This window comes from Chrysochloris asiatica, unplaced genomic scaffold, assembly GCF_000296735.1.
Source record: "Chrysochloris asiatica unplaced genomic scaffold, ChrAsi1.0 scaffold00152, whole genome shotgun sequence".
In the NCBI taxonomy this organism is placed as follows: domain Eukaryota; kingdom Metazoa; phylum Chordata; class Mammalia; order Afrosoricida; family Chrysochloridae; genus Chrysochloris; species Chrysochloris asiatica.
In genome coordinates, this window is record NW_006408670.1 from 5820937 (window position 1) to 5829243 (window position 8307).

Consider the following 8307-nt stretch of genomic DNA (forward strand, 5'->3'; position numbering starts at 1 on the left):
ATGTTGCTAGCTCTCTGTACATGGATATGTTGGACTGATCTGCCAAGTAGGTAGCTCTCTGTATATGATCATATTGGACATATCTGCCATGCGGGTAATTCTCAATATATGGACACCTTGTACACATCTGCCATGTAGCTAGAACTCTGTATAAGGAAATGTTGCATTAACCTGCCATGTAGCTAGCTCTCTATATATGGATATTTTGGTCTCGTCTGCCATGCAGCTAGATCTCTGTACATGGATATGTTGGACTGATCTGCCAGGTAGTTAGCTCTCTATATGAACATAAAAGACGTGTCTGCCCTGTAGGTGGCTCTCAGTATATGGACATGTTGGACACATCTACCATGTAGCTTGAACTCTGTGTATGGAAATGTTGCACTATTCTGTCATGTAGCTAGCTCTCTGTATATGCACATTTTGGACTCGTCTGCTATGTAGCTAGCTCTTTGCACATGTATATGTTGGTCTTATCTGCCAAATAGGTAGCTCTCTGTATACGAACATATAGGTCTTGTCTGCCATGTAGGTAACTCTCTGTCTATGAACGTATTGGACTTGTCTGCCATGGAGCTCGCTCTCTGTATATGGAAATTTTGGACTCATCAGCCATGTCGCCAGGTTTCTCTGTTTGAATACGTTGGATTCATCTGCCTTGTAGCTAGTACGCTGTATATACACATGTTGGACTAATCTGCCATGCAGCTAATGCTCAGTATATGAACCTGTTGGACTCATTTGCCATGTAGAAAACAATCAGTATATGAATACATAGTACTCATCTGCCATGTAGCTAACTCTCAGTATTTCGACATGTTGGACTCATCTGACATGTAGCTAGTATTCTGTATATGGACATGATGGATTATTCTTCCATATAGCTAGATCTAAGTATATGGATACGTTGGACTCATTTGCCATGTCACTAGTACTATGTATATGGATATGTTGGACTACTCGGACATGTAGCTAGCTCTCTGTATATAGACATGTTGGACTACTCTGCCATGTAGCTACCTCTAAGTATAAGGACAACTTGATTACATCTGCCATGTAGCTAGAACTCTGTATATGGAAATGTTGCACTAAACTGCCATGTAGCTAGTTTTCTGAATATTAACATATTGAACTTGTCTGCATGTACCAATCTTAGTATATGTACATGTTGGACTATATGCCAGGTAGGTAGGACCCTGAATATGGACATGTTGGAGCACTCTGACATGTAGCTAGCTGTCTCTATATAGATAATTTGGACTCATCTGCCTTGTAGTTAGAACTCTGTATATGGAAATGCTGCACTACCCTGCCATGTAGCTAGCTCTCTGTATATGGATGTTTTCGAATCGTCTGCCATGTAGCTAGCTCCCTTTACATGGATATGTTGGACTGATCTGACAAGTAGGAAGTTCTCTGTAAATTAACATATAGGACTTGTCTGCCCTGTAGTTGGCTCTCAGTATATGAACATGTTGGACACATCTGCCATGTAGCTACTACCCTGAATGTGGACATGTTGGCCTACTATGCCATGTAGCTAGCTCTCAGTATATAGACACGTTGGCCACATGTGCCATGTAGCTAGTACTCTGTATATGTATATGGAAATGTTGCACTAAACTGCCATGTAGCTAGTTTTCTGTATATTAACATATAGGACTTGTCTGCATGTACCAATCATAGTATATGTACATGTTGGACTATATGCCATGTAGGTAGGACCCTGAATATGGACATGTTGGAGTACTCTGCCATGTAGCTAGCTGTCTCTATATAGATAATTTGGACTCATCTGCCTTGTAGTTAGAACTCTGTATATGTAAATGCTGCACTACCTTGCCATGTAGCTAGCTCTCTGTATATGGATATTTTCGAATCGTCTGCCATGTAGCTATCTCCCTGTACATGGATATGTTGGACTGATCTGCCAAGTAGGAAGCTCTCTGTAAATGAACATATAGGACTTGGCTGCCCTGTAGTTGGCTCTCAGTATATGGACAAGTTGGACACATCTGCCTTGTAGCTACTACCCTGAATGTGGACATGTTGGCCTACTCTGCCATGTAGCTAGCTCTCAGTATATAGACACGTTGGCCACATCTGCCATGTAGCTAGAACTCTGTATATGGAAATGTTGCACTATTCTGCCATGTAGCTAGCACATTTTAAAAGGACATTTTGAACTCGTCTGACATGTAGCTAGCTCTCTGTACATGGATATGTTGGACTAATCTGCCAAGCAGGTAGCTCTCTGTATATGAACATATTGGACATGTCTGCATATAGTTAGCTCTCAGTATATGGACATGTTGTACACATATGCCATATAGCTAGAACTCTGTATATGGAAGTGTTGCACTACTCTGCCATGTAGTTAGCTGTCTCTGTATAATGATATTTTGGACTTCTCTGTCATGTAGCTAGCTCTCTGTACATGGATATGTTGGACTGATCTGCCAAGTAGCTAGCCTCTGTATATGAACATATTGGACTTGTCTACCATGTTGCTAGCTCTCAGTATATGGACACGTTGGAAATATCTGTCATATAGCTAGAACTCTGAATATGGACATGTTGGAGTACTCTGCCATGTAGCCAGCTCTCTGTATATAGACAATTTGTATTCACCTGTATGAACACATTGGGCTCATCTGCCTTGTAGCTAGTATGTTCTATATACACATGTTGTACTAATCTGCCATGCGGCCAATTCTCAGTATATGAACATGTTGGACTCAATTGCCATGTAGCTAACTATCAGTATATGGACATGTTGGACTCATCTGCCATGTAACTAGTATTCTGTATATAGACATGTTGGACTACTCTGCTATATAGCGAGATCTCAGTATATGGTCACGTTGGACTCATCTGCCATGTCGCTAGAACTCTGTATATGGAAATGTTGCACTACTCTGCCATGTATTTAGATCTCTGTATATACAAAAGTTGGACTGATCTGCCTTGTAGCGAGTATTCTGTATATGAAAATGTTACACTACCATGCCATGTAGCTAGCTTTCTGTATATGGACATATTGGACTCATCTGCCATGTAGCTAGCTCTCAGTATATGGACACGTTGGACACATCTGCAATGTGACTACTACCCTGAATATGGATATCTTGGCCTACTATGGCATGTAGCTAGATCTCAGTATATGGATAAGTTGGACACATCTGCCATGTAGCTTGAACTCTGTATATGAAAATGTTGCGCTATTCTGCCATGTAGCTAGCTCTCAGTATATGGACGTTTTGGTCTTGTCTGCCATGTAGCTAGCTCTCTGTACAGGGATATTTCCAACTGATCTGCCAAGTAGGTAGCTCTCTGTGTATGAACATATAGGACTTGTCTGCCATGTAGGTAGCTATCCGTATATGAACACCTTTGACACATCTGTCATGTAGCTAGAACTCAGTATAAGGAAAAGTTATACTACCGTGCCATGTAGGTAGCTCTCTGTATATGGACATTTTGGAATCATCTGTCATTTAGCTCGCTGTCTGTATGTAGATATGTTGGACTGATCTGCCAAGTAGGTGGTTCTCTGTATATGAACATATTGGACTTGTCTGCCATTTAGGTGGCACTCAGTATATGGACAATTTGGACATATCTAGCATGTATCAAGAACCCTGAATATGGACATGTTGAATAACTCTGCTATGTAGCTAGCTCTCTGTACATGGATATGTTGGACTGATCTGCCAAGTAGGTGGCTCTCTGTATATGAACATATTGGACTTGTCTGCCATTTAGGTGGCACTCAGTATATGGACAAGTTGGACATATCTGGCATGTAGCAAGAACCCTGAATATAGACATGTTGAACAACTCTGCAATGTAGCTAGCTCTCTGTACATGGATATGTTGGACTGATCTGGCAAGAAGTTAGCTCTCTGTATAAGAACATATTGGATTTGTCTGCCATGTAGATGGACACGTTGGACACATCAGTCATGTAGCTATTACCCTGAATATGGTTATGTTGGACTACTCTGCCATGTAGCTATCTCTCAGTAGCTAGACCTCTGTATATGGTAATGTTGCACTACCCTGCCATGTAGTTAGATCTCTGTATATAGACAAGTTGGACTCATCTGCCTTGTAGCTAGAACTCTGTATATGGAATTGATGCACTACCCTGCCATGTTGCTAACCCTCTGTATATGGAAATTTTGACTCGTCTGCCATGTAGTTATCTCTGTGTACATGGATATGTTGGACTGATGTGTCAAGCAGGTAACTCTCTGTATATGAACATATAGGACTTGTCTGCCCTGTCGGTGGCTCTCGGTATATGGACACGTTGGACACATCTGCCATGTAGATAAAAATCTGTATATGCACACTTTGGTCTACTCTGACGTGTAGCTAGCTCTCTGTATATACACAAGTTGGACTCATCTGCCTTGTACATGGAACTCTGTGTATGGAAATGTTGCACTTCCCTGCTATGTAGCTACCTCTCTGTATATGGACATTTTGGCCTCTTCTTCCATGTAGCTAGCTCTCTGTATATGGACACTTTGGACTCGTCTGCCATGTAGCTATCTCTTTGTACATGGATATGTTGGACTGATCTGCAAGTAGGTAGCTCTCTGTATATGAACATATTGGATTTGTTTGCCATGGAAGTGGCTATCAGTATATGGACACGGTGGACACATCTTCCATGTAGTTAGTACCCTGAATATGGACATGTTGGACTACTCTGCTATGTAGTTAGCTCTCAGTATATGGACATGTTAGACACATCTGCCACATAGCTGCAACTCGGTATATGGAAATCTTGCACTACCCTGACATGTAGTTAGATCTCTGTATAAAGACAAGTTGGACTCATCTGCCTTGTAGCAAGAACTCTGTATAAGGAAATGTATGCACTAACCTGTTGCCATGTAGCTAGCTCTCTCTATATGGACATTTTCGACTTTTTTTGCCATGTAGCAAGCTCTCAGTATATGGACACGTAGGAGATTTCTGCCACATAGCTACAACTCTGTATATGGCAATGTTGCATTACTCTGTCATGTAACTAGCTCTCTGTATATAGACAAGTTGGACTCATTTGCCTTGTTCCTAGAACTCTGTATATGGAAATGTTGCACTACCCTGCCATGTAACTAGCTCTCTGTATATGGACTTTTTGGACTCATCTGCCATGTAGCTAGCTCTCGGTACATGGATATGTTGGTCTGATCTGCCAAGTAGGTAGCTCTCTGTATATGAACATATTGGATTTGTCTGCCATGTAGCTTGCTCTCAGTATGAGGACACGTTGGAAACATTTGCCATATAGCTAGAACTCTGAATGTGAACATGTTGGAGTACTCTGTCATGTAGCCATCTCTCTGTATGTAGAAAAATTGTACTCATCTGCCTTGTTTCTCGAACTCTGTTTGTGGAAATGTTGCACTACCCTGCCATGTAGCTAGTTCTCTGTATAGTTCATTTTGTACTTGTCTGCCATGTCTTAGATCTCTGTACATGGATATGTTGGACTGATCTGCCAAGTAGGTAGCTCTCTGTATATGAACATATTCGATTTGCCTGTCCTGTATGTGGCTCTCTTTATATGGACACGTTTGACACATCTGCCATGTAGCTACTACCCTGAATATGGACATCTTGACCTACTATGCCATGTAGCTAGCTCTCAGTATATGCACACATTGGGCCCATCTGCCATGTAGATTGAACTCTGTATGTGGAAATGTTGCACTATTCTGTCATGTAGCTAGCTCTCTGTACATGGATATTTTGGATTGATCTGCCAAGTAGGTAGCTCTCTGTTTATGAACATATAGGACTTCTCTGCCAGGTAGGTAGCTCTCCGTATATGAACACCTTTGACACATCTACCATATAGCTAGAACTCAGTATATGGAAATGTTGTACTATCGTGCCATGTAGCTAGCTCTCTGTATATGGACATTTTGTAATTGTCTGTCTGTAGCTAGCTGTCTGTACATGGATATGTTGGACTGATCTGCCAAGTAGGTGGCTCTCTGTATATGAACATATGGACTTGTCTACCATGTAGCTAGCTCTCAATATATAGACACGTTGGACACATGTACCGTGTAGATTGAACTCTGTACACGGAAATGTTGCACTATACTGCCATGTAGCTAGGTCTCTGTATATAGACAAGTTGGACTCATCTGCCTTGTTGCTAGAACTCTGTTTGTGGAAATGTTGCACTACCCTGCCATGTAGATAGTTCTCTGTATAGGGACATTTTGTACTCGTCTGCCATGTCTTAGATCTCTGTACATGGATATGTTGGACTGATCTGTCAAGTAGGTAGCTATCTGTATGTGAACATATTGGACTTGACTACCATGTAGTCAAGGAGCTCTGGTAGCATAGTGGTTACGAATTGGGCTGCAAACCTTAAGGTCAGCAGTTCAAAACTACCAGCTGTTCCACGGGAGAAAGATGAGGCGTTCTGCTCCCGTAAAGATTTACAGCCTCGGAAACCCTCTACAGGGTCGCTATGGGTCGTAACCGACTCGAAGGCACTTATCAACAACAACAACATGTAGTTAGGAGTGTATGGACATGTTGGACACATCTGCCGCGTAGTTAGAACTCTGTTTATGGAAATGTTGCACTACTCTGCGATGTAGCTAGCTCTCTATATATAGACAAGTTGGACTCATCTGTCTTGTACCTAGAACTATGTATATGGAAATGTTGCACTACCCTGCCATATAGCTAGCTCTCTGTATATGGACATTTTGGACTCATCTGCCATGTAGCTGGCTCTCGGTACATAGATATGTTGGACAGATCTGCCAAGTAGGTAGTTCTCTGTACATGTACATATTGGACTTATCTGCCATGTAAGTGGCTCACAGTGTATGGACACGTTGGACACATCTGCCATGTAGCCACTACCCAGAATATGGCCATGTTGGACTCTGCCATGTAGCTAGGTCTCAATGTATGGACACGTTGGACACATCTGCCATGTATCTAGAATTCTGTATATGGAAATGTTGCACTACACTGCCATGTAGCTAGGTGTCTCTATATACACAAGTTGGACTCATTTGCATTTTTGCGAGAATTCTGTATATGGAAATTTTGACCTACCCTGATATGTAGCTAGCCCTCTGTACAGGGACATTTTGGACTCGTCTGCCATGTCCTAGCTCTCTGTACAAGGATATGTTGGACTGATCTGCCAACTAGGTAGCTCTCTGAATATGAACATATTGGACTTGTCTGCCATGTTGTTAGCAGTATATGGACACGTTGGAAAAATCTGACATATAGCTTGAACAATGTATATGGAAATGTTGCACTACGCTGTCATGTAGTTGGCTCTCTGTATATAGACAAATTGGACTCATCTGCTTGGTAACTAGAAATCTGTATATGGAAATATTGCACTACCCTGCCTTGAAGCTAGCTCACTGTATATGGACATTTTGAAATCTTCTGCCATGTAGCTAGCTTTCTGTACATGGATATGTTGGAATGACCTGGCAAGTAGATAGCTCTCTGTATATGAACATATGGACATGTATGCCATATAGCGAGCTCTCATTATGTGGACACGTTGGGCACATATGCCATAGAGCTAGATTTCTGTATGTGGAAGTGTTGCACTACTATGCCATGTAGATAACTCTTTGTATATAGACAAGGTGGACTCATTGGCCTTGTACCAAGAACTCTATATATGGAAATGTTGCCCTATCCTGCCATGTATCTAGGTCTCTGTATATGGACGTTTTGGACTCGTCTTCCACAAAGCTAGCTCTCTGTACATGGATATGTTGGACTGATCTGCCAAGTAGGTATATCTCTGTATATGAACATATTGGACTTCTCTGCCATGTAGGTAGGTCTCTGTATATAGACAAGTTGGAATCATCTGCCTTGTACCTAGAACACTGTATATGGAAATGTTGCCCTACCCTGCCATGTAGCTAGCTCTCTGTACATGGATATGTTACAATGATCTGCTAGGTAGGTAGTTCTCTGTATATGAGCATATTGGACTTGTCTGCCATGTAGCTAGCTCTCAGTATATGGACACGTTGGACACATCGGCCATATAGATAGTATCCTGAATATGGACTTGTTGGACTACTTGGCCATGTAGCTAGCTCTCAGTTCATAGACACTTTGGACACATATGCCATGTAGTTAGAACTCTGTATATGGAAATGTTGCACTACTTTGCCATGTCGCCAACTCTCTGTATAGAGACAAGTTGGACTCATATGCCTTGTAGCTAGAACTCTGTATATGAAAATGTTGCACTACATTGCCATGTAGCTA